General features: G+C 35.7%; 1 pseudogene; it reads right to left on the bottom strand.

Moving 5' to 3' along the window:
• Positions 1-397: 397 nt before the first annotated feature.
• LOC149250690 (putative protein S-acyltransferase 22) overlaps positions 398-15,037 on the bottom strand; it is a 38,404-nt pseudogene continuing 23,764 nt past the window's right edge.

The raw sequence follows: 15,037 nt of genomic DNA, 5'->3' as shown, positions 1-15,037 counted from the left end.
GAGTCGAGGAAGTGTTAATCGGGTTTCATTCGATCACATGTACGAAAACATTACATATAAAGCAGAGATAACATCATACTCATGATAATCTAATAACTATTGATTACATTCAATTGATAAGACATGAAAAAATTTGAAGATTCATCATACACAGGTTCTAGATACATCACAAGTTGCAACTGGACTTAGCCATTCTTTGTATTAATCTTAACAACAAACATTACAGTATGACTCTGGCTTTCACTACGAACAACTACAAGAAATACCTGGCTCAGTTCAACGGGTTCGGTTCAGCTTCAAGGACCAAGTCTCCCAGACTCCTGCAACCTGCCCTCCATCTACCACAACTAAAGATCCTCTCGCCTTCTCTCACAACTCTGCTTCTCCTCTCCTCAACTTAGTTAATTGAACCCCTATTCTTTTCTGGTCTTTTCCTTTTATATCCTTCTCTGTTACCTGGACTGCCAGTTTCTGCTCGGTTTTTCTTTCCCTCGGCTACTTCTACACCTTCTCGCCCCCTTAGCTTCCTTTTCCTTTCACTGCCACCTTGCCACAACTCTTCCACAACTGCTTGTTTCACCAACCAACTGTTGTTGCCACCCGTTTCCTTCTCATCCTTCAGTCAGCCAAAATTGGTCAAAACCTTTTCAAAATTAAACAAAGGCCACAACATTGTTCTAGTAGTCGTAGCAATTGTTTCTTCACCTCACTTAATTCTATAACATACTACTTGTACAAACCAATGTTTGGAAATGGGGATTCTTAAAATAGTTGGATCTCGTGCTCCACTTCCCTCTTAGGTGGTAAGCCTTTAGGCTATTGGAAAACATCCATGTATGCTTATAATAACTCTTCTAGTTATTTTTTTATTTATTAGTACATCCCTCCAGGGATGCCTAACCTCTTACTAACCATTCTAGAGACTAACTTTCTCTTAAAAATAGTAAAGCATACTTATTGCTAGAATTAATCAATTTCTTGGCTTGGTTGGCACTTACCAACGAAATTTTTGAATTGCCTCTGTGCGCGTTGATGATGAATGATTTTCCATCCTTGACGAGTTGGTACAATTTGGTCATCTAAATCAATATTGTATCTCGCATGTACATGTAGGGACTCCCAAACATGACTCCACATACATCAAGAGAACCACATCTAGTTCTACTTCATCAATAAAATCAACACTGATGGAAAACCTAATTTTCCACTATTTTGTTACCTTGAGCTCTGCATCCTTATTTAGCCATCACAATGGATATGGGCTTGGATGATCACGAACTTCCAGCTCCAACCTCTTAACCATATTTGTCACAATGAAATTCACTTGCAATCCCGAGTCACATCAATGACATGTATCTTTATATTGAAGAGTTTACTCATTTCTTTCTCTTCCTATTGTTGAAGGCTACTCATATTCACCTCCTTCTGCACTAATGTACATGTGATCTTCTCATCCACATCTAAGATGCTTTCAACTTGGTTGCTCAAATCATTGGGCATGAAATTCTTCTTCTTATTGTCTTTATTTTTGTTCTTCGAGTTTAGCTTTGGATACAACTTCCATCACTTGTCCTTTACATGGTCGTTAATGTTGGAGTGGTTGCTGGTATCTTTGCACTGGTGTGTTGTGTCTGCCAAAATTTCATCTTTTCCCCCTTTATTCTTCTTCTTCCCCTCCTTAGAAGTGTCTTATTGCTCCTCCTACGTTGATCCACTTTATTATGCTTTCTTCAAACCTATGTTCTCCAGGTATTGTGCCTATATACAAGCCTCATCCACTAATTTAGGCTTGAAAAACATCACTTTCTCACACAGGTGGTGATGTAGACCCCCCATATACTTAAGCAGTCCATTTGAGTTCTTTACAGAGATACCCAACATTATAGCCATCTTTCTGAACTTTGTGGTATACTCCTACACTCTTTTCCCCAACTTTTTCTTGGAGTAGTGTCATCAGATCCATTGGTCCTCTAGATACCCAATAGGATAAAAAATGACTTCATGAGTGTTTTGAAGTCCTCCCACTTAGTCACTAGAGGCTCTCCCTCTAACCTTAGGGTCCTCATGTGGCTTTCACACCTAATTAGTGCATGGTCCTCTAATTTCAGCCACACAAATCAAATCTTCCGTTCTTCCTCAATTTGATGGACACTGAAATAAAAATTTATTTGTTGCAACCAATTCGTTAGCATTCGAGCATTGATATCGCCATGGTATGGCTTGATATTGATCTTCGCTTCCATTTTGAACAGGGGCTTTGATTGATTCATGACACTTGAACTAGGTTGATCTTTTTAGGGTTCTTTATCGGCTAGTTCTCCATTTCTACCTGACCTCCTTATCCTTGTTTTGATAACTTCCATCTTCTCGAAATATTCCAATATTATTGTTGAGGGTCACCATGAGGAGATTTACACTACAATTTATATCTATGACTTTTTGTTCCAAATGTGAAAACCTCTCCTCTGCATGATCATGAGGGTTATTCACATATTTGTCGACCATGATTAGGGTTTTACAACTTTTGGCCCAACCGATCTAGATCTCCTTGCAAATATCCATAATATACCAAAATAAAACTACTCTAGTACCAATATGATGCATAAATTGTCGTGGATATTCCACTAGATAGTTCATCACAAAATATTTGATAAAATTATACTTAAAAGTTCCAAAATATACACTATTATAGTTTTATATCTCGTTAGATTTATAGATCTATAGATTAATATTAATAACATATGCATGAAAATTAAAATTATGTAGAAAATAGAGAACGGAAAAATCAAAAATCAAAAAAACATTTGACACACGATATGACTTGGGAAACCCTTTCAGGTGAAAAACCCAACTAGAAGGTGAGGTTGCTCCACTCTCTTTCTCTAAATAGAAATATAGCTACAAGTACAAATATGGAATGTGGCCCACAGGCTTCTATAGTGCACAAACACTCCCTGTGTGCTCTACCTCCTATCCCTCTTGGCTATTTTTGCTCATCTATGGAACAAATGTACTCAAAAGAATGGAACCCTTTTTCCTCCTAGTGGCCTGGTTATAACACAACTTGATAGCCTTCTAGTGGTTACGTTTGACTACTTCAACTATTAATAAAAGTTACAATATATACTCTTGTAGAGTCTTCTAACTCATAATCACGTGGCTATCCCATTTTTCATGAATAATGGGGGATAACATGGCATTCGATCGAATTATGGTGGTGAAAATAGGAAGGTCAACTTCTGAGTGGCATAACGTTCGCATACAAACTCTGATCGATGCTATTCTTGTGTGGTTGGAAAGGTATTTGTGTGCAGAATAGGGAAAAAATGTCTTGCACTAAAGGGAAACGTTTTACCCCCCAAAAAAGTCATTTGATGCCTCAAAACACTCCTAGAAGGTTTCAAGCCCTATTTTTCCAAAATGGGTCCCATATTTAAAAATGATACCATGAGATGATTCCTCCACTTTTCCCACTCTAAAATCATCGAACTAGATGGAAAACAATATAATGATCCAATCCATATTAGCAAGGCTCATATAAAGTATTCCCTTCATAATTAACTAACTCATAGGTCCCTTTTGCAATACATGGCCAAGAATGTAAGGATCACACCAAAGAGGTACAAAACTTCTTTCCCCTACCTTTTCTTGATCTTGATCATATAACAAGGCCAACTACTTCTATAAATATGTCAGGTCAAACAATTTTAATGTACAAGGATTTTATGTACTTATTATGAGTCTCATCAACCAATATAGCTTCTTGAAAATGATCATCAAAATGGGTGAAATAAATAAAAGGTTATTCCTTTATATAGTTGTTAGGTAGGAGTTCTAGGGCTAGCTTCAAGGAAAGTATTTCACACTCAATTGGTAACATTGCATCCACTCCATGAAGGAATTGAAAAGGTGTACAAATGGTGGTAATTTTTACTAAGGGTTGATATTCCCATAATGCAAAGAAAATCATAAGGAGCTAGTTGATCTTATACTTACCCACCATTCCCTGCATCATAGTCTTCAAAACTTTATTCATGGATTATACTTGGCCAATAGTATATGAAAGTAAGGTGATGTGTTTTTCATGATGAAACCCAACTTAGTGTTTAATCTAGTGATCATCTTATTCTAAAGTGATACCCACTATTAGTAATTATTTTTCTAGGAGCACCAAATCTAGGAATGATATGAGTGAAAATGAAAAGTGCTATCATGCTAGCAACATTGGAAGTAGGAATAGTTTCGACTCACATAGAAAAGTAGATAACAACCACAATTATGTATTTGTTACTATTAGCCGAAGTAGGATTACATATCATAAATCCAATCCTCCACTTTATGAAGGAGCCAACAATAACCATAAGGTCTAATGGAGCAGGATGAACATGCATATTTTGAGTAAGCACTCAACAAGGATGACACCTTTAGATTCCATCAACACAATATTTGAAGATAGATGACCGAAATTATCATGCATGCAATTCATTTGGGGTTGTGGCTATTATATAAATATGAATACCACATGGTCCCACATGGAAATCATTCAAAATTATCTCAAATTCATCATGTTCTAAGCATCAATACAATATTAATTCTACACTATAACAATAAAATGTTTCACCATGAGACAATTGTTGGCATAGTGGTGTATATGTTGACACTCATCTTGGGATAATTAAAAATTAAAACATTTGAATTTGAAGATCTAACAATACATCTTTGTTCCAGGGATCACGATAGTCAATGAGGAATATATATTCATCCAACAATGATTGATTAAACCATATTCCTGAATGTCTCTAAGAAGGTCAGAAATCGACTATGTGAATGATTAAGACTTATTTTCAAGGTTGAAAACTCTAAATCAAAATCTTGTAAGATGACAATCCATTTTGAATATTCCCCCCCAATGATTTGATGTTTTAAATGTGCTACGTTGGGGTTGAGTCTAATAAAATAGTATTTTTTTAGAGGAAGAATATAATGTCTAAGACATAGGAGAACATGAACCATTGTCGTACCTAGCTTCTCAACATGCAAAAAAATGTAGCTGATGATTGACAATACCATTACTAAAGTAATAAATCACAAGCTCATTCCGTGAATTTTCCTTTTGGACAAGCACCATAACAATGGTGGACTTTGATGTGGCCAAATCAAGTAAAAGGTTTTTATTGTAGTTCATGGAATTTAGCAATGGGGTTGATATCAAACCTTTATTCAAAGATTCAAATTAGTTTTGTGCTTGGTAATATGACACAAAAGGTATAACCTTCTTCAAAAGATGCACAAAACTTTTCGCCATCTTTACATTAGTCACTATGAATTGTCATAATTCCCTTGGGAACTTTGAAGTTGAATAGTGTTATATAGGGGATGTTGAAATATGTAACTAGGTTTGGTCTTCATAAATATGATGTACTATTTATTCTTATATATTGTAAAAATAAATAGAAAATATTATTATTATTATTTTTGTAGCATGAGTTTCATGCTCAATGTCAAATTATTTGTAGGTCAATCACCCATTGAGTGCTTCTAGGGTTTGTCATAGATTCATTGACATATATGAAAGGCCCCATTAGGGACTTTGTACTATGTAAAGAAAATTTATGTAAGTCATTTTGAGTCATAAAATACCATCCAAGATCAAGTTGGCTTAGCTACAACAAGTCGACCTTCCAGGGATGAAAAGTTAGCCTCATAAGGGTTATTTGATCATCATGGAAAGCCTATATAGAAGTAAGAAATTGACCTCATCAAAAGAGCATGCAACAAGTTCGGTGAAGGAAGAAAAGGAGACCTAAAAGGGATAAAATAAGAAGGATAAGAAAGGAGCCAAAAAGGTAAATAGAAATCTGAGTTTTTAGGCCACCTTCTCTCACACGTGCAAGGATATCTAGGGTAAATTTTGTTGCTACATAACAAAAATTGCAGTCACCTTATGGAGCCAAAAGTTGGGGTCATCAGTATCTAGTTGGTAGGCTGATTCATTAGGGAAGGAAAAGTACCCCAAGTGAAGGAGAAATAAGCCATATTTCACCATATTTTCACACGTGTGAAACTAGGGTTTTTGCAGCTAGGTAGAAAGTTGCAATCAAAATTGCAGGGCTAAAATTTTGGTCGAAAGAGAAGTTGCAGCTGCTACAAGGAAATTTTGACTTTGGGTTGAATTTGTGAGAAGAAAGTTCATCAAGAAGAGGTTTGACTTGGCCTTGGAGGGGTCTTGGTCTTTGGTCATAGGTATTGGAATTCATCATTTGAAGATACTATAAAAAGAGAAGAATTATTGTGGGTTTTCCTCTCAAGAGGAGATGTTTTGGCCTCGGTTTGCAACCTACATTTTGTGTCCTCTTGTCTCATTGATCTTCATTGTTTGGTATCTGTTTGATGATTAAAGAACACTATAATAATCAAGATAAGAAGAATTTATCAAAGTAAGAGAAATCACCTTAATCTAGTTGCCCCTAGATTTCTCAACATGGTTTTAGAGTTAAGGTGACAACAACAACAAGAAGAGGAAGCTTGAAGATCACAACATTGAAGAATGATACATAAAGGGCCAATATAAGAGGAGCATCAAGGAAATCAAGTCATCAAGGGAAAGCAAAGCACAACAAGTAGTAGAAGAAGAAGACCTCAAAGACCCTACCTCCATTCAAAGAAGGATTCTACACTTGAAGCATTCTTTGGAAGATTACACATTCTACAATAATCAATCAAAGGAAGCAATAATATCACTTCATCAAATCAAATTGATCTCCCTCTCATTAAATAAAGAATCACATCTCACTCATCCTTGAAGAAGATCATCAAGTTGTCATCATCAAGAAGGCATCAAGTTGAAGATATCAACATAGAAAGGAACATCTTCACTTGGAAAGTAATTATTTTATATTTTATGTCTCAATATAGAATGACTTCTTTCTGCAAGGAGAACAACAAACTTGTTGGGTCATCAAATTACCTTGCATTGAAGAAGATAATAGATTTGATCCTCATAGAAAATGAAGTTAGTGAATATGTCACAGGATCAATCACCAAACCACCTCAAGAGAAATCTCAAGCTCTATCAAAGTACATGAAAGGAGAAATAAGGGCTTAGAGAATCCTTATTGAGTCAATCAAGGATTCCCTCATTCCAAATGTAGCAAAGTTGAAGATAGAAAAAGAGATTTATGAAAAGTTGGTAGAATTGTTCTTTGTAAGCACTGTAGGAGAAAATATATCGTTAAGAACCATACAAGATGAAGGTATCAAAGGAAGAATGGGTAGCCTCATACCTAATGAGGGTATCTCAAATAAGAGATCAAATACAAGAGCTAGGAGAAATAATGCCTAATCGATAGATTACCACGATTGTGCTCAATGCATTACCAGATGAATGGGGAAATTGTGTATCAAGCATTTATGGGAAGAAGGAAACCACTTCATCCAACGATCTATGGCCATTATACAATATTGAAGAAACTAGATTAAAGGCAAAGAACGATGTTGGGTAAAATGAAAAAACTCAAGCATATGCAACATTGCAAGAAAGAAAGGGAAATTTGGAAAGTTTGAGCCTCAAAATAAGTTTCAAAAGAAAATTGACATGTCTAAGATTCAATGTTGTGAATGTAACGAATATGGGAATTGCAAAAGGAATTGTCCTAAAATCAAGAAGGATAACAAGAAGAGAAAGGAAAGAAATGAATCTCGTGTCACTGAAGAAGTAGAAGAACCTGAAGAGAAGAAGAAAAAGAAGGAAGAAGTGAAATACCTTTACTATGACTAAGATAACATCATATACTTAGTTCTTTTCAGTTTATAGAAGGTAACAATCATGATGGAAAGCATCACAAGTATGATAGGATGCATTATAGCATAGATTGAGATGAAATTTTCATAGAGTCATGGAAGTATAGTCAAAGTATAAGTCTATATGGTTGAAGCAACCACAGTACATGATAGAAAGGAAGTAGCTTGTGGCATCTTCATTAGTAGCACAGAAGAATAATCGAAGTAAACAGTTTACATGGTTGGATAAAGTCATCTAGAAAAATAAGTAGATAACATTTTTGTCACACCTCATCATCATTGGAAAGAAGCATTTAGCAAGATCCTCCATTAGAATCTTTGTTAGAAGATTCACCTCTACGTAGAAAAATAAAGTGTCTCATAGATAGTCTACATTCCACCTTGTCTGGGATCCACAATTTAGAAGGATGATGGTATGATGAAAAAGATGTGAAACATGTCAAGAAATGAAATGAAGTTGCTAGAAGAAAGTCTAGATGACCACATGAATGAAGATGTATGTATATATTTGATAGATAAAGTCATGTAATCATATAGTTGCAGATAGAATGGTTGAATTATATATCTCATGAGCATGATTGAAGAAGAGGGGACTGTTCCTTATGAATGATACATGAAGGTATGAATACAATGTACCTTGAACTCTTATACATATTGACAAGATGAAATTAGCATGATATGACCTCATGGAAAATATGAGGTGGTTGGAAAACTATGGTTCCTATGATGAAGGAACTATGTATAGAAGATCATGTGGAAGCAATATGTGAAGAAGGTGAAAGAAGAATTCATGAAAGATGTATCTATAGTCACATAAGATAAGATAAGTGATCAACATTTGATAACACAAAGGATTAGATATGACATCTCCATGAATAAGGTATGAAGACCCTTATGTGTATGCTAGAAAAGGAGAACCTTGGTAATGAATGTCTTGGAGATGGATTCATACATGTGCAGGATGTTGATGTTGCAAGAAGCTTATGTCATGAAAAAATGCCATCATAAAGATGTAATTTTGACTTAATGTTCATTTTGATTTTTGAGAAATCATCTGGCTGGGTTTAATAGGGCTACCGAAGAAGGTTGTAGAATGTCACCTACAACTAGTAATAATGTGATTGGATGGAAGATCCTAAAAGAAACATGACTTGGAAGAGGTAGTTTGATTAGGTGCTCAATATTTAGCTCAAAATTAAAAGTTCTCAAATTGGCTCAAAAAATGTATGGATGCATCTTTCTCGTCATGATGATCGCAATGCAATTTGTTTCATAAAAAATGAAGTTCGGATGAAAGAGAAAAACCCTGCTGTTCATTTTCCTAAACATCTAAAAAAATTGCAGAATGGGACAGAATGATGACATGGAAGTCTAGTTAGCAGTCCAGTCAACAAGGGGAATCTTCTTCAGTTTTCACCCAATGGGGCTATGACAAGTGTCACCTCCAGATTTGCCAGTTTATCTCAGGCAAGGTGAAATTGCCTAATTGGCCTTTAAGGTGGAATTATGTTATATTATATGATTTTTTAAATTATATATTATAATATAATTAATATATATATATTATATATTGTATATTAATTTAAATATTAAATCAAATACGAAATCTCAAATGCACATAATTAATTTTCATTATATGATCAAGTGTAATACAAAGTATGGTGGCATATATGAATGGTTATGGCAAAAGTATATGGGTTGGGCGGAGGCAGGTTTTGAAACGTGACCTCTCCCACCTAATTTCCATGTCAATCCAATGAACCATGGGAGGTACATTTAAAAATCCTTGCCACGAATTTTTATTAAACGTGTGTTTGTTGCCAATGACGGGGGTGGTGGGAGCCAGCCATACGGGCTAGCTCTCATCCCATGCGACCACAAGTGCGCGACCGAGGGCCAAAACGGAAGCACGATTAGCGCCTAATCAGGATTAGCCTTAATTAATCTGTTGATTAAGTTGGCAGAATTTATGGTGGAGCCACCCAATCCAGAACCGCCACCAAACTTGGTGGAATTAACTGGACTCTCTCTAGATTTAGCAAAGGTTTTCTAGGAAAAACTGTTTGAGCCATAACTTACTCAATTTTCGACCAAATTGAGATCAGAAAGAAGTTTTCTTAGCTAATTTGGATCTTTTGAACACATTGGTGTAGGTATCAAGAGCCATAGAGCTTTGTAAACAATTTGTTTTCCACATTGAGCTAATATAGAGGCCCAAGCCATGGAAGTTGGACCAAGGAGATGTAGCCCAGGGGGGGTGAAATCCTTCATCAAAACATTGTGTTAATGTGTCTATTTGATGGTTTGCTATACTATACATGTTTTCTTTTCATTATTCATTTTTGAAGCTATTTTTCTCATGAATGTCTTGTTTAACTTAAGGAAAATTACTTGTTTGTAAGCACCAAAAACTAAGGAAACATCAACACAAAACACAAGAAGAAAGCACATGTTTATAAATCTGTAATTGTTATTAGTGCAACAAAACTGATCATAAAAAAATAGATCAAGTTGGTATCAGAGCACAAGGTTGAATTTCTTAATTGCTTGAGTTTGTGCAATTAGGATTTTAATGGTTGTAAAATTGTGATGCTTACAAGGTTAAAGTTGCATGAAGGAGAAAGGAAGCTATTGGTTGCAACTCCTAAGGTAATGCCCAAAAGAAGGAGAGCCACAAGGCCACAATCTCCACCACTTAAAGTTCCAATTCCAGTTGCACTTGAAGCTCCTCAATTTTTTCCTTCAATTGAGATTGAAGAGGTACAATCAATACAAATTTCTGAGCCTAAATCCATAGCCATTATGTCTAGAGAAAGAGAGCATGAAGGTCCCTCTTTAGAAGAGGAAGAATTCAAGAAATATTTCTACACTTTGACTGAGATGGTTAAAGTCCTCTATGAAGAGAGGAACACTAGAATGGTTGGGGAGAGCTCTAAACCTCCACATGGAGAAGGAAGCTCAGAGGACAAAAAAGATGAGAAGAATGATTCCAAAGGGAATGGTGGAAATCCACCTCCATCTCCACCATCCTCATCATCTTCCTCATCATCTCCATCATTGCACACAACATCATCTTCCACTACCACCACTGAAACTTCCCATACTCATTCCAAAACCCCAATAGGAAAAACTCCATTACTGAAATTGGACATAAAATTCGAACTTCCCATGTACAATGGAGAGGTGAATGCAGAAAAGTTGGACAATTGGATTCAACAGTTGGAGGTATATTGTAGAATTTAGAACCTTCAAGAAGATGACATAAAGATCTAGTTGGCTTCACTAAGGCTAGAATGAGCTGCACTAGTTTGGTGGGAAGCAAAGACTCAAGAAGAAATGAGAATCCAGGGTAAGATATCCATTTCTTGGGTTGAATTTGTTTCTACAATTAAAAGACAATTTTATCATTTATCCTATATGAAAAAAGCCATTATGAGTTAGTAGAATTTTAGGCAGCTTAAAGGTCAAACAGTCCAAGATTATACACAGGAGTTTAGAAAAAGGGCTTTGTTATTAGGAGTGAATTTGAATTCCCAAGATACAATGTTGAAATATATTGGGAGTTTACATCCCTATTTTAAACACACTATTCTTATTTTCAATCCAACTAATTTGGATGAAGTATGTGTGCAAGCCACGCATCTTGAATCTAGAGGGAAGAACATGTATGAAGAGGATAGTGATAAAAAGCCACCTAAGGGTAAGGAGAACGAGAAATGAGGAAAATGGAATGGAAAGAAGAATGCAAGTGTGAAGAAATAAGGGTAGAAAATCACATGAAAACATTGTTCCAAAGAGGGGAATGATGAAGCCCACTCCTGGAAATTGCATTCAGAAATGAGACCAAATAAGTTCAACAATAAAGGGAAATAAAAAGCCACTGTTGTCACTCAAGAAGATTTAGGTTCTGAATCAGGTGATGAAAACAAAATCACTGCCATGGGAATCAAAGGAAAACAAGATATTGCAAGCACTTGTTCACAAAACTATAACACTACTACTACTCCAGATGAAAAGAGAGGAATTGAGTTATTTCATGTTAGGGTCATATCTAAACACACCAAGATTAACACACTCTTTGATAGTGGATCACAAGCGAATCTAATCTCTAAAGACTTAGTCAACAGATTGAATCTTGGAACTGTACCTCATCATAAACCAGACCATTTGGGATGGATAACAAGAGACACAAGTTTATAGGTTACAAGAAAATGTTTGTTTAAGTTTGAAATCACTGCAAATTTATTGATGAAGTAGAGTTAGATGTGGTACCACTTGATATTTCAGGTGTGATGTTGGGTAGTCCATATTTGTATGACCAGAAAGTAGTCTTTTATCGCCATGAAAACAAGTATCACTTGTTCAAGGATGGTGTGGATTACATAGTGAGAGCCCATCACAAAAAAAAAAACTGAACATTTCTTTGGTTAATGCAGGGGAGGCAAAAAGACTAGTGAATTCAAGCAAAAGTTTAGCACTTCTCATGTTCAAGCCAAATGAGGATAATGTTTATGAAAATGTTGTTGCATGTAATGCAAGTTTCAATTCTGATTTGGTTGGTTCGGTTCATGAGAGTGATGAAGTATTTCAGGTTGTGAAAGAATCATCCTTCAAGGAGAAAGAAACTTCACATGAAATATCTTTGCAGCAAGAGGTTTCTTTTTGTGATGTTAGCATGCAAGGGTTGAAAAAATTGAAAAGTGTAGAGACACTAATGTAATGCAAAATTTTGTTGAAAAATGGGCTCATTCAATCATCCCTTATGCCATGTTTTGCACCGATGGTTATGGTGCCAAAGAGGAATGGTAAGTATTTCAAGAAAGACGACAAAAGGAGTAGTTTTCACCAAAGCAAAGTTGTAAAAAGAGGTCAGTGCAAGAATATACATAACACCAAGCAAGAATGGTTTGTATGGCTTTTAATGTTGTATGTTAATTGTATTACTTCTACTTCATACGTGTATTTGAATTATGGCAAAAAATAGTCCTTTCTTGAAGAAATTGTCCACTTGGGCGACATAAACATGTTGAGAAAGTTTTCTTATGCACATATCATCTATGAAGGAAAATTGTTTGATGTTTTGAACATATCAAAGTACAAGTTGGGTTTCACATCTTTGATGCATTTGTGCCATGATATTGGAGGAGGTAAGTTGAAGGCAAACCTCTCCAAGTTGGATGCCATTGTTGATTAGTCAACGCCCAAGATCGTCATTTTGATAAGAGAATATTGGAGGAGAGTTGTTGCTGACATTTCTTCTTTCGAAGCTCCTTGGCATGCATTGTCTTGTGTGTGCAAAGTCTTCCAGTGGGGAGGAAAACATCAAGATGCATGTGTTGCTTCAAACCAAAAGATTAGTTCAATTCTTTTTTATGCTCTTTCAAACTTGAAAGGTTCATTTGAGTTTCAAGTTTATGCAAGCAACTTCACCATCTTGTTTCATTCAGAATATTTCAATCATGTAAATATTAAGTTGTAGTGATCCATGTGCTTTCATTGGATGGATACTTGTAAAAAAATTCACTTAATTCAAAGGTACAAAAGAGGTATAAGTAGCAAGTTCATTATTATGCCTTTTAGGCCTATTGGTTATGTAATTGTTTTATTAAGGTGTCATTATGTTTTACATGAAAGTTATGTTCATAAAATTTCATACTTTCAAGGTGTACAATTGGGCTTGAGTTAAGAAAACCAAGTAGTGAAATTTGTCATCCATTTGCATTACATTTTGTTATGTCGTCTCGGCAAGAAGGATGTCGCTTTTGATGGCTACATGGAAAAAACCATGAGTTTCTATGAACAACTGAAAATGGTGCAACAAATAGTGCAAGATCAGCTTGAAAGGGGCAAAGACAAGTACAGGTATAGAACAGGGTCCTCAAGGCAAGTGAATTTTGATTTCCTTAGAGAGGAGCTCAAGGAAACAAATTCATCAACAGCCAATTGGATCGAGCTTGGAAAGGTGAGGGGATGTACCCTCATCTACTTGTTAGATAATAGTATCTTTTGGGTTCCAAAAGTCTTCTAGTGGGGAGGAATGATTAGGCGCTCGATATTTAGCTCGAAATTCGAAGTTCTCATATTGGCTTGAAAACTATATGGATGCATCTGTCTCTTCAAGACAATCGCAATGCAATTTGTTTCATCGAAAATGGAGTCTAGATGAAGGAGAAAAGACCTGCTGTTCATTTTCCTAAACAATTAAAAAAATTTGCAGAATGGGGCAGAATGATTACATGGCAGTTTAGTCAGCAATCTAGTCAGCAAGGGTAATCTTCTTCAGTTTTCACCCAATGGGGCTGTGACAAGTGTCATCTCCAGATTCGCCAGTTTGTCTCAGGTGAAATTACCTAATTGACCTTTAAGGTGGAATTTGATATATATATATATATATATATATATATATATATATATATAATGTTATATTATATGATTTTTTAAAATTATATATTATAATATAATTAATATATATATTATATATTAATTTAAATATTAATTCAAATCCGAAGCCAACGAAATCTCAACTACGCATATTTAATTGTCATTATATGATCAAATGTAATACAAAGTATGGTGGCATATATTAATGCATATGGCGCATGTATTAATGGTTATGGCAAAAGCATATGGGTTGAGCGGAGGGGGGTTTTGAACCCATGACTTCCCCCATCTAATTTCCATGCCCAACCAAAAAACCATGGGCTATACATTTAAAAATCATTGCAGTGAATTTTTATTAAACACGTGTTTGTTGCCAAAGGCAGGGTGGTGGGAGCCAGCCCCGCAGGCCAACCCCCACCCCATGCGACCACAAGTGTGCGACCGAGGGCCACAAAGGAAGCACAATTAGCACCTAATCAGGATTAGCCTTAATTAATCCATTGATTAAGTTGGCAGAATTTATGGCGGAGCCACCAAATCCAGAACCGCCACCAAACTTGGCAAACTTAACTAGAGTCTTTCTAGATTTAGCAGAGGTTTTCTAGGAAAAATTGTTTGAGCCATAACTTACTCAATTTTTTACCAAATTGAGATCAAAAAGAAGTGTTCTTAGCTAATTTGGACCTTCTAAACACATTGGTGCAAGTATCAGGAGCCATAAAGCTTTTTAAACAACATTGTTTCCACATTGAGCTAATATAGAGGCCCAAGCCATGGAAGCTGTACGAAGGAGATGTAGCACAGGAGGGGTGAACTCCTTCATAAAAAAACTGTGTTAATGTGTCTCTTCTATGGT

Source organism: Pinus tabuliformis, chromosome 7 (genome assembly GCF_031772625.1).
Source record: "Pinus tabuliformis cultivar Carrire ecotype Pingquan chromosome 7, CPIR1, whole genome shotgun sequence".
In the NCBI taxonomy this organism is placed as follows: Eukaryota; Viridiplantae; Streptophyta; class Pinopsida; order Pinales; family Pinaceae; genus Pinus; species Pinus tabuliformis.
Note: the sequence above shows the minus strand (reverse complement) of the source record. Positions and strands in the feature narration are given on the sequence as shown.